The following is a 20,230-nucleotide window of genomic DNA, read 5'->3' on the forward strand; positions in this document are numbered from 1 at the left end:
AGGATATAAAGCATCAAGGCTACGACACCTTTCTAAATTATTAAGGGTGTCCAAATGTAATTGATTCAGGTTGTGTATATAATGCTGGATGTTACATTTTTAATTGCGTTACCTTACTTGATGCTTCTATGCGCAAAACTATAGAATCAAACGAAGCGGACAGTTAGTCTCTCTCGTTTTAAGGAAGTTGCGGGCTTTGAATCGTTTTAAATGTTGACGGCAGAGGCAAAGACTGTCGTAGCAAAGGGTATGTCTTAATTACAATTGTCTAAAATCATATCCAGGTCAGCGCTGGGCTTCAGAAATCTCGTGTAAAACGAGGGAAAGAGTTTGAAGGCTCGGGAAGCGCTCTCCATTGTAAAACTATAATTGTGAGCGGAGTTGGAGAAAATGATAATGACTCGGTGATTGTGCTGAGGATGGAGGAGGGTGCGGGGCGGCAAGGGGGGGTCGAAGTGAAGACTCACTAGAGTTGATAGGCATGATGTATCTTTGGATAAGTTCGTTAGGGAGGGAAAGGGAGATCCATGCCCTGGGTGAGGACAGTTTCTTGATAAAAGAGCTTTAGCTTATGAGGTGTAACCGCAAATAAATTTCTGGCGGAGAATGTTGTTACTATTATTTGCTTGAATGACGTAATAATACATTTAAGAAACACTGGCTCTGTGCCGGGAAGGCTGTTGACTGCCTCCTGTATTTTTTACGAACGGTTTAATGTCGTTATTATACATAGCTCATTGTCCGCTTAATTGTATTTTCTCATAGAAGAAGAAATGAAAGGACTGTTATAACCTGTGGAATTTGTAATGCAAATAAACGCCAGTGGGAGTTGAAGCATATTAGCATAGTGTTACAGACTAACTTTTTGTTGAAGAATGTGGATTTAGCCTGCCAGTGCATACAGAATTAAAAGCATTAACATTTATTGAAAGTTCGGGGTTTCCCAAGTGCAAGAACGAGACAAGTGAAGACTACAAGATAAACATCTGTTTGCATGGCAGTTTTTCGGTAGACAGAAATAGGTCGCTGCTTTCTTCAAGCTGCCGAAAGAGATACATTTCGAAACATAACATTACAGCTTGCTGTAACACTTAGAAGCCCGCAGTGATATATCGCATCTTCAGATGTTTTTGATTCAAAGAGCTACAGGATCAAATAAAGGTCAAGGAGGTCAAATAGCCATTTTTATTATCGGAATCGCTTGGGACACAAGTGTAATTAATGGACAGGATATTCATTTTCGTTAGGTGTTGAAAAGGTTGTTTAGAGGTGGAGGGATGCATGTTGGGGTAATCACCTTTCTTTATTATTTTGTATTCACTACGTGTGTCTGTTCAGTTGGTGATTGATGTGCGCGACAGCAACGAGAGAATGAAGTGTAATGTAAAGACACTAATACAGTACACACAGCTCAGGGAAATGAGTGACAGATGTTTCCACCAATCCCGGGCCGGTTATTTCATTGTGGTGCCTGTATGCTGCATGACACTCCAACTGTTTATAGTACATCAGCAAATCAATGTAGTTATGAAAGATTGTGCGTAGTTAAAACAACACATTACGCTGAAGGGCGGTTAGCATATTGATTATTCATACCTTTCACGACAACAAACTTAAAAAAATATAATGTTCACGGCTCCTGTCGATTGGGGTACGCCAAGGCGAGGGTTACAGTTAACAGTTAATCTGTTCTTTGGACACATGGTCGAAAGTCCTTTCCGCTACTTTTTTTTTCTTCTGAATTTTTACTGCTTACTTTATCACGAGTTGTATTTTTAAGAAATACTGGGGTTAGCAGCCACTACAAACATTTCTATATTAAGATCCGTTTAGGCAATCAATTAATCTACATCCATGCTCATTCTAGAGGAAGGCGGAAATTGTGTACGACTTGGAGGAAAAACAGAGCTGAAAAGTGAAACGTTAAAGCTAACTGGTCATGTCTGACCCTATAAACTGTATTTTCTTTGACAAAACGCGAGCTGTTCTCTCCAGAGCTCCATTTGCTGTTGTAATAATACTGCCGCCGAGGGAAAGAACGGTGAATTGTAAAGGCCATATCTGCATTCATACAATAGACATATTCAGTGAGGGAAGGCAGCTACTCACTGCACTGTTCTCACATCACCCTCTTACAGCGCAGGGCCTGTGAAGCTCAACAGTTTTTGCTCATAGTAGTGGCACCTATAAAAAAAAGCAGGGAGACTTTAAGTAACCTACACAATCATGGAAAATTGCTTTGTGGCCACACGTAACACTTAAAAGACATAAAGTAACGCTTTTGTTTCCAGAAGGAACAAACCTTATTGTCTATCAAAATCAAAGATGTTTTCTGTAACATTGTTGTCAAAAGACTGGCCGTTGTTAACGAAGCTCACACTTGTGTTCATGTAAAAACGAAATCGGTATTTTGATGTTTTCAAAATTTCATTGTGCGGTGTTTACTAAATCCTAACTCTATCAGTTGTTGATATTGATACAAAACAGTAGCGTGCCCCCCCAAACACACACACATTAAAAATAGTGTTTACAAACTGCAGTATGTCGAAATAAGCAGCACAGCTTTGTGTGTAGTTTATTACGTTATTGTTATTATTTACACTGAATTATTTACATCTCACTTTGTATTCCAACCGACAGTTGTGCTGAACAGTTTATCAACATCTTTGTGATAAGGGAACAAACTTATTAGTAAGCATTTAGTTTGTTGGTTTTAACTCAAGATCAGTGTTTGGGGAACAAAAATGATTTGGGAATTTTCCTTCGAATGGACATTTCCTAAATGCGTGTTGTTGTGCGTTTGGTGTTGGAGGGGGAGGTGATGCAATCCGATTTTTATTTAATGTTTCAAGCCCTTATGTAAACTAAAATGAATATATCCCTGTCCTAACTAGACCTCACCGGCCTTTGCGTTTTCGGATTTGCTGGTAGCAGGGCTTGCTCAAGCGTTTACCTGGCAACGGCTGCTCAATGTTTGCGGTCCCCGGGTATCAAAGGCGGGGCTTGGGACTGAGCAACTTTTTTTTTTTCGAGTGACTTGTCCTCGTCTCCCTGTTGAGGAGACGTCACACAGCCACCCTGAAGCCTACTGTTAATACAAGTAGCGCAACAGCGGGGGTGAACTGGCAACAGCGACCTAACTTCTAACCCTTGGTGTACCGATAGAAAAAAACAACACAGGAATCCAGCGTCCAGTGGATACAGAAAACAGTACCATAAAATGTTTTAAGGATTTGGGTATTCAGGAAGTGCTGAAGACTCTCTAATATCTAAAAAAAAATTGCTCGAGTTGTTTTTTTTTATTTCATTTTCCAAATTTTGGATTCAGCTGCTGCATGGATACTGCAAGTACAGATCCCTTTGTTACTCGGCGTAGATTGGTAAGAGAGTTATTTCTATTTTAAGATTTTTAACTTATAATTTTGAATGTAAGAGTGGCAGTGCCACTGTGACGTTATTTTCTGAGTAAAATGATGGCTTTTTTGTTGTTCGTTTCGTGTGTGCCTGCAGATGTGCTGAGATTACGTTTGATTAGGATGAAGGGTGTGTATTTAAATACTGAAAAATGCATATGAAATTAGGTGATCGACTTTTCGAATGTCTTGTGTAAAGAACTTAATTTGAGTATATAAAATGTTCATTAATATTAATTAAAGTGTAGGCTTTCACAGCTTTTAATAATATACAAAAACATAGTATTGTATGTATTCGCGCAGTTTAATAATAACAACAACAACAAGAGGAACAGTATCGATAACGTAATATTATTCCTGGAATATGGTGCTTGCAGCAGTTATGCAAAAGTGTGACCAGAAGTGAAAAAAACTGTTGCTAAACTGTTTTGTTGTTTTTGGCTGTTGTCACTGTAGTTGCAGCACTTTTTAAACTACGTCGATCTTTGTTTTCGCGAGTTAAAAAAACACGTAGGCTATAATCAGATGTCTTCACCGTGCTAGTTTAAAAGCGTGCAGTTTCGTTCCGTAATGGGCACTTTGGGGTACTTGGTCCCCTTCCTGGAATCTTGCTACTTTATACAAAACATAGAACCATTCGCTACATATTTTACACTATGATGTTGGCCAGGTGCAAAATCTGATAAGGCAGGAATAGATACAGAACTAACGAGTGCGGACGTAAATGAACAGGTGAGAGCTCAATCCGGTTATTTCCACACAGCTGGAGACTGGTGAGGAGCTATTTAGCTGCGTGTAACCGTAAGCAAGCGCAAAAATTAGCGTATCACAACATCAGTTTATGACTACACTATTCTTAAAACGACGAAAAGTAAACTGTACTAGACTGAAAGCCCATTATACCACCGTAGGCTAAGGCGAGCAGCATTAGGATAACAGATTTCTCTGGTGAAAAGGGTACACTGATTTTTCATTTATTTTTTAACAGATGTCTTCATATACTGTTTTTGAAGGGGAAGATACTGTATTCAAGGGGAAAATCTCCCCGAATATGAGGGGTCATATTCTAAATCTCGAATAAATCATGTTTTTTTTTCGGAGAAATATGCTGTTATAGAAATTACAGTTTTAAATGCAATGAGGCGTAATTTAGGTTTAGTCATATTTTAAGCGATGTCAAATTAAGAGTATCAGTAAAACAATAGGGTTAATATGTATATTGTCCAAAGTTATTGTTTTGGACTCAGGAGGCTCCTGGAGAGACGTCAGGAAATGGATTCATTGTCTTTGCGTTGGAAGAACTCAGGCCCCCTCTTCTCACAACGCAGCTAGGCTGCATCGGTAAAATGCTTGTGACGTTTAATCATTCGCTTTGGAAGCTGTCCAGATGAACCCTGAAGAATGTTAATGCACAATGCGCCCTGAGCTGTTAAAGTATAAACAGACATCTTAAATATGCAGAATTAAACCGTTGGTTCCGTCGAATTTTTAATTACTCCTTTCACTAATGTTAAAGTATAAGGAGTAGGTGCTCTACATGTAGTTACAACATTTTTCGCAAAACGTGCTGGCAGACGTTGTAAAATAATAACTCGACAAGTGTTCTCTTCTTTTGTTTTTGGTTCTTGTGAAGAAATTGGGGTTTTGTTTAGAGATCTTCACTTTGAGCAAGTTTTCAGAGAGATTTTATCATATCCGAATGGGACTTTATTTTCATTTTCAGTTCTCATTGCAGAGACCGTATTCATTTGTGATAAAAAAACAACCGCCTCTGCAACCAACTTTGCACAATACTCTCTGCTCTGCATTCAGTTATTGGCATTTTTTAAAGAAACACAATGTTTGAATTGCAAATTCAATATTTGCCTTTTTTTAACCTTTCCAGGCGTATTATTTTAAAAATTTCAAAACCTTGCATAAAATCTAAAAAGGGTGGGACCTAACATTTAACACTAACTACAAGTCTGACTGTCCCATAATGAAAACCAATCTTGAAATCTTTGACCAGCTATCAAGGTATAAGTTTTATAAAAATCAAGGTATAAGCATGAACTAAGTGATTTCAATCTTGAATGTTCTGCCTGGGTTGTAATGCTTATTGATGGGCATGAAGTTGTTTTTGAGTTTTAAAAAGTAGCATGTTCAGATCTTTTTGCATTATACCTTACATGCAAGTTGGATACTGTACAGTTCTACTTTGTCGAATATGTAACCAAGTGTCTGATAAAGACAAAACTAGCTGCAACAAACATTATTATCTCTTAAAAAAAGCAGTTGGTGACTAAAATACTAAAATACATGTATACGTGATTAAAACAGGCAGAATAGAACAAAGATTTTTTTTTATCGAATGCTAAGTGGCTTTGGTATTTTAACCAAGTTCTTAAAGCCCAACTGTGAGGAGGTGCAACAAGCCATTTAACATTTGTAGAAACTCCCTGATGTTGGGCAGTAAATTATTAGGCATCACAGTCTCTGCATTAGTAAAAATAACTCAGAAACTAGAAGTATGAAATTAACTTCTATACTTGGAAAAAAATAGATGATTTTGAAACCAGTGTTTAACTAGGCTTAGTTAGCTGAAGTGGGGTTCTATTTTTCCCTGTGTGTCAGGGACTGCACTATTAAGGCCATCCTGATATTACATCATGTTTTCTCTCGGGATATTACTTCATGCTTGCTTAAAATCTGGTAGACTTTCTCAGGATAATATTATGAATGGACAACAAGGCATGACAGGAGACTGAATTCCCAGTGAACTCTTTCCTTGAGTGTTTTTGAGGAAGGAACTGGGAGGGGGCTTGAGAGACAAGTGAGTCTCTTAAATTGTGGAAAACTGTGATAGAACTGCCTTTATAGACCCTCTTTAAAAACAAGGACTTCAGTCCAAATTTCAGACTTCACATGTAACAGGCCTTACATTGCCTGCAGAAAAGACTTTGCTTTGCATACATTTCTATGCATATCGAAAATACAAAAGCAATATTTTGAAGCAAAATGGGCAAAAAAGGAACTCTACACAATGTAATGTCACACATGGAATGATAAATCCCTATATTAAGTGATATGAATTAGAGCTGTATGTCTTAAATGGTGCTCAGTGTGACGTGGTATTAAAGCAATAATAAAGAATAAAGCAGTAATAAATGCAGTAAAAATGGCAAGGTATATATCATCTCAGATGATGTGAAATATTATGGTTTAGTTTCAAATCAGTCATGTAGTTGCAGTGAGGTTACATTAAATGATAGCTTAATATATTTGGAACTCTTCATCCAAACAATACAGTAGGTACTGAATTTACACTTCAGTTATGGACTGTATCCAAGTTATACCCAGCAGCCATATCAGCCTTCAACTCACAACTGGCAACCGACTGAAGCTAAGCAGGTGTGAGCCTGGTCAGTACCTGGATGAGAGACCTCCTGGGAAAAACTAAGGTTAAAAACTAATTTCATACTTAGATATTTATTTTCAAATACATTATTTGCTAACCCATACATTGGTATACTGCATCCTATAAAGACCTCCTGGGAAAAACTAAGGTTACTGATGGAAGAGGTCTTAGTGGGGCCAGCAGGGGGTGCTCACCCTGCAGTCATGTGGGTCCTAATGCCCCAGTGTAGTGACGGGGACACTATACTGTAAACAGGTGCCGTCCTTCGGATGAGATGTAAAACCGAGGTCCTGACTCTCTGTGGTCGTTAAAAATCCCAGGGCGTTTCTCGAAAAGAGTAGGGGTGTAAAGGCCAATTTCCCATTGGCCTTTATCAATCATGGCCTCCTAACAATCCCCCTCTATGAATTGGCTACATTACTCTGCTCTCCTCCCCACTGATAGCTGATGTGTGGTGAGCGTTCTGGCGCACTATGGCTGCCGTCGCATCATCCAGCTGGATGCTGCACATTGGTGGTGGTGGAGGGGAGTCCCCATTACCTGTAAAGCGCTTTGAGTGGAGTGTCCAGAAAAGTGCTATATAAGTGTAAGCAATTATTATTATTATATCAGGGTTTTTGTAGTTTCTTATATTTCCAAATCACAGCCAAATTAAAACAGCAGCTTAGAAAGAAAACAAACAAACAAACAACAAACAAACATGGTTTCCCAAAAGTTGGGAGCAGTCTAATTTATCCAGCATAGACCTGAACAGGAGTTAGAAAATAACTGCAGCAGCTAAATTATTAAATCCACAAGAACAACATCAGTTCAGATCCCCCAGTCCTCCCAGGTGATATCTCACTTGATTGATTCCTGCTTTGGCTTTAGACAAGACTTTAATGTTTCACTGTCAGTTAGTTCCAGAACACATAGTGGCATTGTGTTGAGAAATAGAGGGCATTAAAATAAGGAAGTAACAGATGATGGGTTAAAGTATTTTGACAGGTAGAAGTAATTCTGCATTGATAGCAGTGGAATTATTTTAAGTAAGTAGACAATAAATACAACCTGATACCACTTCCTGTACTCTACCTGCAGCTACTAATGAGTCAGATACTACAGCTAAAGAAGTATTTGTGCATTAGGAGTAGCTGAATTAGTTCAGTTTTGTTAAGTACAGTATACAGTATTTACTAGACATGCTGTTGTTATGGGCTTCCTTTGTATTTTAATTTGAAATAAACCCAGCCGCAAAAATCAGTGTGAAAATGCAGAGCAAGGTCTGTGTTACTTATACACGTATCTTTGTGTAATGTGACTTTGACTGCAGTAAACGTCAACTGTTTCCTCTTCACGAATACCTTGTCTGAATCACATTTACATTTCTCTTTCTATTACCTGCAAAGATAGAACAAACATTCATCCTGGAATGCCAGATTCCTTTTTTATAGTTGCCTGAATGTTGTTGTTTTTTTGCGTGTGTCCTCAGTTTAATTGAAAAGGACACCTTTTGTTCATAACAACTCCTCCTGAGTAAGAAAGTTAAAGAAGTGTTTTTTTTTTTTCCCAAGTCAAATGCTGTTAGATCTTACTGAGTAAACATCAGGATTCTCTTCACCTGGCTGTGTAGTATTCACAGGGTGAGTAGATGAGAAAAATCTTCATGTTTATGCTACCAAGACATGGAATCTCACAGGATGTCTTTTGCATTGTTTTGGAAAATCAGGTGACAAACTGAGCTGTTGTCCACCAGGATGAGTTCTACGCATAAAGTTTGTCACCCTTGCTGTCCTCCAAGATCAAGGATTTTAATCGGAATCTGTGTGTGGGAGCTATTTTGAGTCAAGAATTTGGGGTTTTGTGTGTTCTGAATAGATAACTTGGAGAAATTAAATGGATTTACAAATGACTGGGTTGTTTACGAGTTGACAAAAATAATATGATGCTGGCAAAGGAGCGCAATTGCTAGTCGAAGCAAGGCAATAACATTAAATCAGCTTTACCCAGGGTTTAAATAATTCAGCAGTTGGGTGTGGAAAGCTCACAGAAGTGGCCTTCTTTACAACAGGGTGGAGTGTTACAGGACGCGCTGGGAGCTACAAAGAAAAAGGACGCCCGACAGTCCCTGTTTTTAGTGGTATTTAGCAGTTCTTATATTTTGGAGAACGTGGGATGACTTCTCTCAATCAGGTTAAAAAATAGCCAGCAATGTAAATTGATTTATTTATAAAACAGGGCAAACACTAGGTTCTAACAAAACAAAAAGAGGAAGAAGTACTCTGTAGCAACAAATTAAAGAATATGTTTGAGAAAATGTAACCCACTGCTTCAGAAATTCAACAGGCACTGCTAAAACTAAAATAAATGCAGAAGTGCTTAATATTGTATTAAACATAAGCCAGCATTTTTGTATTTGAGGTCTCCAATAGAATAAAGCTGTTTGCCTTCAGTTAAAATGACAGCAAGAGTCCATATTAGTAAACTGTGTCGGCACAAACAGGATGGAGTTGAAGAGCTGACTTGATTACTGCTTTCAGTACATTTTTTCCTTTCTGATTTGGAAATGTAAATGATGCATTGTGGGTTCCAGACCTGTTGAGTGACCTTTTCTTCCTTAATAACCCAAATACTCCCTTCCCATCTCCCTCTCTCCCGATAGAACTTAATTGCAGGAGTTTGTTTTTCAAAGGTGATTTTCCTTTCATTCAAATTTGACATACTTTTTTACAAGGATAGTTGGATGTATGCATTTGGAGCATTCAAAACAAAAGAGACAAGGCTGCTATTGTGACAGAGTATCAGTGTAGGAGTGTCAAATCTCACATAGTAGCTGAATAGACTTTCAGTTCCCTCATCTGTTAACAGAAAAACATCACCGTTATTTGCAATTTACTGTAAGTATGTTCCTTTAACTCCCTCAAATGTCTTGTCTTTTTTGGCAAAAACACAGTATGTAGCATGTATTAAATCTACAGCCTGGGACCTAGAGAACGAGTCCTTGTTTTATTTTCTGGAAAGACTTAGTTTGTAATAGATGTTTTGGTCAGAGCTTTAAATAAACATCCTGCTTTTTAAAAAACAATTAGGCAGTGTTAAATATAGAAAGAAAGCTAGCAGTCACTCACAAAGTTTAACATAATTCCACCTTTCAGCACTTTTCAGTTACCTGAAGATCTGTAATGTTTTCTTCATGCTATTTGTGTGAGAGCTTGAACATTTCCTAATATTGGGTCACCATTAAGTTGACAAAACAGCTGTGTGTAGCTTCTGTATGCAAAACCATGGAAGAACTCTGCAGGTATTGTAAATGTAAAATAGGGTTGACTCTTTTGTAAGGCACACAACCAGAAGACAGACACTCCTGGAAACAGAGCTTTCAATTTACATATTACATTAATTTGAATAACAGTTTGTTTGCTTGATGAAAATGAAAGTTTTTCTATGTGCTGAGAACGGCCTTATTTTCTTCACTGAAATTATAAATGAGAAGCAGGCCATGGGGAGCTCATGAGAGATGTTCTGTTCGGAAAGACTGTGTTTTTGGAATGTGATGTGTTTGCCATCTACAGTACCTTCCCTTTGTGTTCTCTTCAAACAAACAGTCTCTGACTGCTTTGAAATGACGTGCAGGGTTAACATGTGGCTGCTTAATCCCGTTATTAAGGTCATCTCTTTGTTGGGATCGATACAAAGCATGCTCGGTGGCTATCAAGCGATGTATCTGGCAAAATTAGAAAAAGAAAACTAATTTGGTAATCACTGGGATTAGTGGATTCTGCCTGGGATTTGCCACGGTGTGTTCAAATTGCCGCATTTATGGAGATGCAGTTGCCTTAAAAGGAGATTGGTTAGCCAGCATTTTCTAGGTTGATTAGGGATTATGGGCTATATTGTCCCAATTTGGTAGGATTTAAGTTTAGGTCTAATGTAAGACTAATTTCCCCCCTCCAATCCTTTTAGCTCAGCAAAGCGTATGTGCTAAAAAAAGTCAAAACTACAGCACAGTATCATCCCCTAAATTTTGCATTATCTTCAATTCTGAATGCACTGAAATTCTGACTCTGAAAACTTTCGTTATTTTTTAGCGACTCATTTGAACTTAAATGTTTGTTTTTCTTAGTAACTTGCACTTTCTGAGTGAGTCATGCTATGTGATGGGACTATATTAAAATTTCAGTTTTTTAAGGTTCTGCTAAAATGTCGTATCAGCCCATTTTGTAGAGTGCCATTTTTGTCTTTACCTTATAACAATATTGTGCAGTAGACACACCGTTCAAGCTACCCTAATGATCAGCATCTTTTATATCTGCTTTCTTCTACATAGAGATGACCAAATAGCACCACTGTAAAAATCTAAGCCTTATGGTAACATGATATAGACTGGTGTGTCTAATGCTAGTTTTCTCATTTAAAGATGTGACTAAAAAATTACAGTTTTTTTAACAGAGGAAGCATATTTTGTAGTGTGGATCTACAGTATGTAAACCACTTGACTTTTGTGATGACCTGAGAGGAGAGGATGACTGAGGATGATGTATGATTCAATGGACTGACGGTTTTGTCCTCGGACTGTGATGCATCTGGGGTTACAGACACAGAATCCTCATGCTTTATGTGTCCAGGCACGGGCTTTAAACAGGAGTACCGTGGTGACACTGTGCAGAACATACAGTACTTTGTACAGATCAGTAGGAAAAGAGCATGATCAGTTGTGTTAGATCCTATCCACATGTCGGCAGACATGTGGAAAGCCAATGAGACTATCAAAGCCAACTTTCCTCTTCTATTCTTAAACTTTTTGTCTCAGCCTGGTGCCATCTTGAGCCTTCCTCTCAAGTTCACACAGACATCCTGAGAGCTACCTACAGGAGTACTGCCATAAAAAATGCGGTTGATACCAAATCCGTGGATGTGCTTTTGTAATGAGCCTGTGAGCAACTACAGTTACACAATACAACTACAATGTACGTTACGGTGTTTCAGAGTAAGCGAACTAGACTAATAAAAATATTTCCAGTTAACAATATTAATATTAACAATATCAACATTAAATTGTAATCAGAAAAATAATTCCAGTGCCCATTCGCAACATTGAACCCCCCCCCCAAGTAAAGAAGAACTAATGCTTGTAGCCTGTATCATGTTTTATGCTAAAATGTGTATTTTTCACAGTGGATATTGATTTAGAAAATGATTTAGAATTGGATTTTATCGTACAATAAAAAAATCACAATATTTTATCACAATATTTTTTAAAGCTAGCAAAACCAGATCTAAAGATATGTGTTATTTGAAGTTTTAAAAAAGATACAACGATAACCCTTTTATTGAAAAAAAATATGACTTAAAGGCCTCAGCTTCTTTGCCTTGGCTGTGAAAGACTAAATATTTACTCCCACTAAGAAAGCAATATAATGTTCCTTTTTAAAGATTTAAGAAATCTCTTTTACACGTGGACAAACATATTCATCAGTCAGTACATTGTTGTTTCCCTCATTTCCTGAAGCAGGTTTGAGTGTATTCAGATAGTTTCCTGGAAGCATGTTTTTTGGCTTCCGTCAGATCTGCATTGAATGTTTCATTTGGATGCAGGCTGGGGGATTGTAAAGGCCTGTCCAGAGCTACAATCCTTCCTCACTGTGCTTTGTTTCCCTACACTCACACAAAAGGTTGCATTCCCTAAAGACCTAAAGAAAACCATGATGGATCTTCAATTGTGTTTGCTAGAGCTTAGCATGAACTTTTCATTTAGACATTTCTTCTTATTTCTCTAAGAAACAAATCGGTGTGCTTGGGACATCTGACCACACAATGCATTAGACTTGTATACAGCATGTGCTTTCTTCTTTTCCTAAGATAATTTTCTATGAAAAGGCTAGCTCCTTGACCTTTATATGAATGTTCTGCTTGTTTAGCTATTGATGGATAATTCTCAGGTTATCTTACACATTTTGTCACAGCAACATATAGTTGCTTACCTGTTGGTTTAGGGTTTTTATGGGCTTCATGCCTCCTGATGTTATAGACACAGTATACTAAGTCCTTCAGATATGAGTTGAGTCCTTGTTGTTTCTTTCTGTCTTCTAAAGTACTTCTAAATTATTCATACTGCTGTACTTCCAAGAACAGCCTGTGCACCTGCCACCTATGTATAACTTTGGCATTCTTTGTGTAACTTTATAACCTGACTTTGGAATTGTGTGATATCCTTACAGTGACACATACTAGCAGTGCTAGTAAGTGTCACTGTAGTAGTGTAGTAGTGTATCACTATGAAACGTTATCAGCACAATTAGTAAATGTCATGGTTAATCCTCTCTTTACCTAACCATTGTTTGGAGAGATACACCATGTAACTGCAAAGTCGTTTTGATTGAGCAGATTTTGATCTGTAGTACACTGCATGTTCACTAATGTGCATAGCTCTGCAGAGACACTTTTTCAATGTGCAGTGAAATCATGAGACAGTTCGCTTGTTTTGTGCCGTTATCTTCAAGTTGTCTCCTTACAATCCAGTTGAGGGAAGTCCAGTGTGCAAAATGTGTCAGGAGCTTGAGATGTACAGTACATGCTAGATAGCCAAGGCTTGCCAGTCTCAAACAGTCAGACTGACTTTGACCCACAATGTCCTGGAAAAGTTTCATTCTCTTTTTCCTGTTCTGCATAATCCTTCTATCAATTCATTTTTAGTGAGCCTAGGGGACTGTTTCTTTGTTAAATTTGCAACATTGTTATTTTACTAGAAAAAGGAAGCATTTTTTATTCCAGCTCAACTGTGTGTATGTGAAAGCAGCAGCATTCAGTGTTAAATGAATACAGTGTCTTGGCAGGATGTTTAAAAATAGGAACACAAGGTTCTCCTTTTTTTTACAGATGTACTGCAGAAACTAGTTTATGAGAGGGTCGTCTTTGTGTGAGCAGAATTCATTTACAATATGTCCTGTTCACATGTGGGAAATTCAAGGCTAGAAAATCTGCTTTTGTGAGATAGTAAGGTAACGCTACTTTCAAAGTACATGTTTTATTCTTTCAAGTAGTACTTCAGTGATTGTGATTTCTGAGAAGGAGATACATTTTTATGGAAGATTTTAAACAAGTGTGTATAATGTAGTTGAAAACCTTACTTTCTTTGTTTTCTTTTTTTGTGTAAAATATGTACTTTTTCTTTGGGTAGAGAAGAAGATGAACTGGGTAGTAGTTCAGTTTCAGAGTCAGTGTGGGCCAGTATTTTCTTTGACACCTAAACTTGTTAAATGTATTTCACATCATACCTGTTATTCTAGATTATTCCTGACCCTCTCTGTCAAAGAAACAGCCAGAGTTCAATTTGTGCCTACCTTGTTGTGTTTTAGGAGTATTATGTAATAAAACACTTTTGGGTTTCTGTACCTCCTCAGTGACGTTTCTCAAGTTACTATCAATCTTCAGGCACAGCACATCATCTTTTGTTCCGGGCACTAAATGCACCCAAAACATATTTTAGGAAGTTGGGTAGAGACTAAAATACCACATGGTTGTTCGTATGGAGGGATATTTTGCTAGATCACATTTTCTAAAATGACACGTGTGACAGATGATTGTCATCATCAGGCGTCAATTATTCAGTCATTCTTTTTTTCCTTTTCATTTGTGCTAAGGTTCTGTTTTGGCCTTAGAAATGAATAAAAAAAAAACAAGAGAAGGCCATTGCTAGGAGACATCACCTCGACTACAAACTTTTCAGCAGAAGAAAATATGAAAGAGATGGAAATGGTTGAATCTGTAAGAAGTACACAGCATTTGGGGATTATTTCATGAGAAGTATTGCACTGGGGAACACCTGTCTTTGAAACTGAGGCATTTTCCAGCTGTATTTTGTCGCTCTCCAAACATAAATGGCAAAAACCATGTTAAGAGTTTGATAGTCCTGGATATTTGTTGTGTCTGCAGGTTTATTATTGTTTCAGAATGGTTGTCAACCGATAACAAGCTGATTTAGGTTGTTAAGGTGAAATGGAAACCTGGAGAGCCTGCAGGGGCAGGACTGGAGACCCCTGTTAGCGGCTATTAGGACTAGAACTCTGTCTCTCTTTGCTTGTCTGATGTCATGATGTTCCCCAGAACTTGGGCAGGAACCCCTCTTTTTGGTGTGTGCATCAGTTTGCACATCCCTGAAATCCACAGTTGTGGCATAGATGCTTCATGTAACTGAGATACTGCTGGAGGAATCGAAACACAGTTTCCTTCACTCTGATTCAAGGATGTGCTTAAGAAGAACCCAGGTTGTGATATTTTTCACTTCTTACTGCTGTAAAGCACATCAGGCACTCTGCAATCCTGTCCCAGAGGCTGTGTGTCATTTGGCTGCCTGCTCCCCAGGCTCCTCATGCATTTTTGATGGCTTCTGTGCCTGAGATTAAGTACCATACCGTGGCAGTTAAACTCACATTGCAAGGTAGGTCCGTGAAAGAAGCCTAATCCGGGTGCGTGCTTGGTGTGGAGTGCAGACAGGCCTTCTCCTAGGGTTGCCAGCTGAGGTTTAACTCAGCCATGCTTGATGTCTCTGTTGGTCTTGTTATTTCTGAAAAGTTTAGTTAAGCACTCAAATGGGCTTCCTGTTTATAAAGCAGAGTTTAGCAGCTGAATTACAAGAGGCTGGAATTTCGATAAAGCCAAACTCTGCTGTTTCTCGGTGACCTTGAGGAGACTGAGCTTTTGTTGGCACAGCACATTTTTTTTTCACTGATGTCAAGCCACTAACAGCACATAGTATAGTAATTAAATGTTCTCTCAGTGTTGTGCTGCTCTGTGGTGGGTGCTTAACATAATTAGATTAGTACTTTAGGAGTCACTGGACATCATGCATTTTCAAATAAGATTCATGAGGTGGAATTCCAAATCATTTTGGTTTTCATGTTGCCCCTGTGCATTGATTAAAACAACACCATATGTGTAATTACTGTTTCCATGGAGGAATTAGTTTGTTTGATGAAGTGGCATTAGGTACAACAGAGAGCAAACTGGTTTTCCGTTTTCCACTTGAGAACCACTGCTAAAGTACATGAAGATTTTGAGCATGAATTGTCCCTTTATTCGCAGTGTATTCTGTTACCCTATCCCCATTTATGACCTTATCCTACTTTTATCACAGCGTGGTCACATAGCGTTTGTTGCCATGGAGCTCCCTTCCTTCTGCGAATAAAGTTGGGGCTGTTTTTATACAGTAGTTTTATTTTCCCTACTGTATCTTAAGAATTCCCTTCTTTTTAATAATGAATTGCTTGATAACGCTCTCAATGACCTATTATAATTTAAAAAAAAGACTGAAAGGGTCGCCAGTAACTACTGTTCCTGTAGGTGATCACTAAATGGATTAAACTCTTTCAATGACACTGGAAATCTCTTTTTTTAAGACATTAACATGTTTTTTATTGTTATGCCTTTTTATTGATCATTTATGCACCTGTCCATTGGAAAAATCAGCTATTCCAAGCTGCCTCATGTTGTCAGTGTTTAAGGCAATATCTCTCACTTAAAGGTCATTCAAAATTGGAGCTGAGATCTGCAGGTCAGATTAGGGTCCAAGCACTTGTTCTTATTTCTGTATTTTCTTAAAATCATTTGGCTGCAGGCTACATTAGATATCTGTTGCCTTATACCCAGGGGTGCCAGCCAACATAGAGAGGCAGCTTTCTTCCATTGCTTATCCTCTATTTAAAAACACCCTCGCCCTGTCGCCAGAGGGAGGTAATGAGGAAATTCCCTCACATGTCCCTTGACAGACAATATTTACACTCCTTAAATTTGTTACTTAGCATCAGAAAAAATGCTGACTTGAGTTGGTTATGATCTTTGTCAAGCCCACTGATGGCACTGTCTGAATAATTTACGGAAACAAACTGGAAAAGTCTCCAGGCAATAACTAATAATGTAATGCAGTGGATGTGTTCATTAACAGTGGATGTCACCCTAACCTTGCCTTAGTACACAGGGGGGATGCAGGATTTTGCAGATGAACTGCTGCTGCACTGCACACTGCCAAAGGCTGCACCAGGTGATCAACAAGGAAAATGCAGGTTAAGTGATGTGTTCTTTAGTATGAGTTTTTATGAAGTGTGCTCTTTTTTTTGCATTACTCCCATAGAGTTTTTGTCTGAGCCCTGTGTCATTAATCTGCCCCCTCTTTTCATTGGTGCCGCATTTTCATGTAGAAAGCAGCAGAGGATAGGACAACAAGATGCTGCTAAAGATTCAAATAGTCCAGAGAGAAATGTGACTCAGGATCACTAATATATTTCTGTGATCTTTTACGCAATTATTCCACCAGTTCTGCAACTGCTCTTACGCATCCTGTTTCATCTGAGAAGTGTCAAGTTCTTAAAGAATTCATGAAAACTTTCCTATATATATACTTCAACTTTGCACTTAAAGTGGTACATTTGTTGCATCAAATTGTGTTTTCTCTGCATAAACCTTTCATACGCATGAAATTACATAATCCATCCATTTTCTATTGGCTTCCAATTCAGGGATGTGGGGGAACTGGAGCCTTTCCTGACATGCAACAGGAACAAGACATGTACCTGGATGGGGCACTAGTCCGTTATAGGGCGTACACAGACACAAATGCATGTACTCACACCAGGGCCATTTTTCCTTGAAGTTAATTAACCTACCAGCAGGTCTTGCCATTATTGGATGAAACGGAAGGAACTGACAAAAACCCACACTAACACCAGGAGAACATGCAGACTCCACACAGACAGCAACACAGGTTCAGAGTTGAATCGAGGACCCCAATGCTGAAAGGCAGCAGTGTTAATCCCTGCTCCACTGTGTCTCCAGAGATTACATAATTTACCTAATTTTATTAACATAAGGAGTGACAAAGTCAGTTGAGCTTCTGAGCTTTCTTAGCAAATTGATTTTTTAATAGCAATTCTAATTGGGCCACGGATGAACATTTTTAGCGTAGCTGAGTCAGGACACAGAGGAAACTGTACAACACATGCCCTCGATTAAAAAATCTAATATAATTGATTCCCAGTTTGAAAAGACTTTGCTTTCAGTGGCATTACCAACTCAAGTGTTAAAACCAATCTATGTTTTCTCATGTCAAACCCAGTCAGCATATATTCCCCTTATCTTCCTTACTTCCTTACATCATCTAATGCATGATGTCCACTTTAAGAAGTGAAAATGAAAACAGTTTTCTGAACAGTAGTTTGTTCTGAGAGTGTCTCTCAGATTCACTGTATATTATTCATTCTCTGAAATTGTCTCTTATTTCAGGAACACTGTTGCTTCATTCCATTTCTGAATGAAAAGATTGAGTCTACAGAAGACTGTCACTAATTCATTTGATAACCAAGACAAATGGGTGCTGTACAGCTGTCACTACTGATACCTGCAGCGTAACTGGTGTCCGACGAAGGGAGTAGATTGCTCTGCTGTTGATTTGAACAGACAAAAGTGGCCAAAGAGGAAGCAGATGTTCAAATTAGTAACGTCTCACCCTCACAGGAACCAAAAATAAAGCAGATTTTGACAGTTCTGAAGAAAGAGGCCATTTTAGATTACGACATTTATGGTGGATTTGGATTAACAGTTCCGACAGTAAGTTCCACAACCATCTGTTTGATTTCTTTTGTGGGTTTTAAGGCCGGAAGATTTCAACAGCGGACAGTCGTATTCTGAAAACAGTTGCTATTCATGGTGTCCAATTCTTGCAGCAATGATTTTTTCTGAAAACTATGGTAGCTGAGGAGCACTTTTGTGAGACTGATGAACATAACGGCCAAACATACAGGTTTGCAGTGGTAGAACAAGATTACAAAGTGAGAAAACACAGTGATACATGCGGGATAGGTGAGGTAGGTGTAGTTATTGATGATGCAAAGTCAATGGAAGCAGTACTGTAGGTATGGTACAGTAGACTGACTGAAAACACCTTACACTCTTAGTGCGGTAAACTTTCTTCTTGAACTTTTAGATGCTATCTTTGAAGCCTGTCCTGTGTGCCACATGTCCTAATGGTGTTACAGTATGTGCAGCCATTTTGTCTGTCATGGAGTTGCTGGAGGTTCTGTGTCAGTTTACAGCCACCTGTAAAGAATTTTTCAGAGGATATGAAGATTGACACTGTGCTCCTTTCTGTCTGTTCAGAATGCTGTCATTTCAAAACTGTGTGTTATGTTGGGAGAGGCAGCAGTATGGATCAGTATGGATCAGTGGTTAGGGGCCTTCACCTGGCACTTGGAAGTAAGGCTGGGCGATATGGCCAAAAACATTATCACGATAAAAATTTTCATATCAGTTGATATTGATAATTATCACGATAAATGTCAAATCATTATTTATTTCAAATTTAAAGACAGATTTTTTCTCCTGAGTGAAAGTTGAAGAAACCAGACAGTTAATTGGTAAATTAAACAACTCTATATTTTAAGAACACAACAAACACTTGCCAAACAGCCGAAACATAAAACAAAACTGAGGTAGAGAGTATTCAAGTCTTTTTTATGTGAAAATATGCATGAGTAAAATTTACAAAATAAATATGTTAATATAAAAATTAAATACTGCAATGTGATAAAACACACAAAGAAGATAGCTCAGACAGACTGCAAAGTTTAAAGTGCTCTGTTTTATGTCTGATCGTAAAAAGCCAAAATATCTCCAAATTACCGAAGTTGAATGACCTTTTCTGTCGACGGAGCTGGTCGTTGGCAGCACTACATTTGCTTCAGTGTCACTCATTTCTCCACTCTAACTACAATCCTGTCAGCCACCACCGTGTGGATAAAGAACACCACATTAGCTGCCCGGTTTGCAACACACACGCGCACTTGCGCATTAATTTGTGCGCATGCGCATATCATGCGCAAAGCATAAACATATATATCGAACATTTATCGAACTTTTGTTAAAATTATATCGAGGAAAATTGTATCGTGATAATTATCGTTATCAAATAATCTCCCAGCACTACTTCGAAGGTTGTCAATTCCCAAGGGGTAGGCCCGGCCTGTGTACCCTTTGCTTAGAGTGCTTCAGTTTAACTATAATGTGGCCGTAGAAATTTAAGTTACTTTGGATAAAATAAATGAAGAAGAATAATCAGCCAGTGCAGAGTAAGCGTGCTTTTCCAGGTCCTGGCTGAAGACCAGAAGCTCTTGCTGTCACCTCCTCTTTCCCTCCACTTCCTCTGGTCAAGAGCTCAAGAGGAGGAGGACAGAACGCTACTCTGGTTTCTGTTCTCTCATTTCTATTTGCTCTACCTAAGCAGTGGAAGAAAAGGGAGATGCTGTATATGTTGGGGTGTAGGATTACCTGAAACAGATGAGGCTTTAACTGTTTCTCTGAGGTTGACGTGGTATTATCATACTCTCATTTGACCAACGTCCTGCAGAAAAACAGGCCGCAAACATTTGACTTTTTTAACAAATCATATAAAAAA

At 38.4% G+C, this 20,230-nt stretch overlaps 1 protein-coding gene across 3 annotated transcripts in view; it reads left to right on the forward strand.

The window, feature by feature from the left end:
• The window catches only part of znf516 (zinc finger protein 516), a 67,922-nt gene that overhangs the window by 395 nt on the left and 47,297 nt on the right, over window positions 1-20,230 (forward strand). Inside the window, exon 1 of one of the 3 annotated variants that reach the window (XM_006635668.3) lies at window positions 3,064-3,380. The exons of the other annotated variants lie outside the window; for them this stretch is intronic. The gene's annotated coding sequence lies outside the window, so the exon portion shown is untranslated. Of the gene's footprint in view, window positions 1-3,063; window positions 3,381-20,230 lie in introns of those variants that run through there. 3 annotated transcript variants of the gene reach the window in all.

Source organism: Lepisosteus oculatus, chromosome 10 (assembly GCF_040954835.1).
Source record: "Lepisosteus oculatus isolate fLepOcu1 chromosome 10, fLepOcu1.hap2, whole genome shotgun sequence".
Lineage (NCBI taxonomy): Eukaryota > Metazoa > Chordata > Actinopteri > Semionotiformes > Lepisosteidae > Lepisosteus > Lepisosteus oculatus.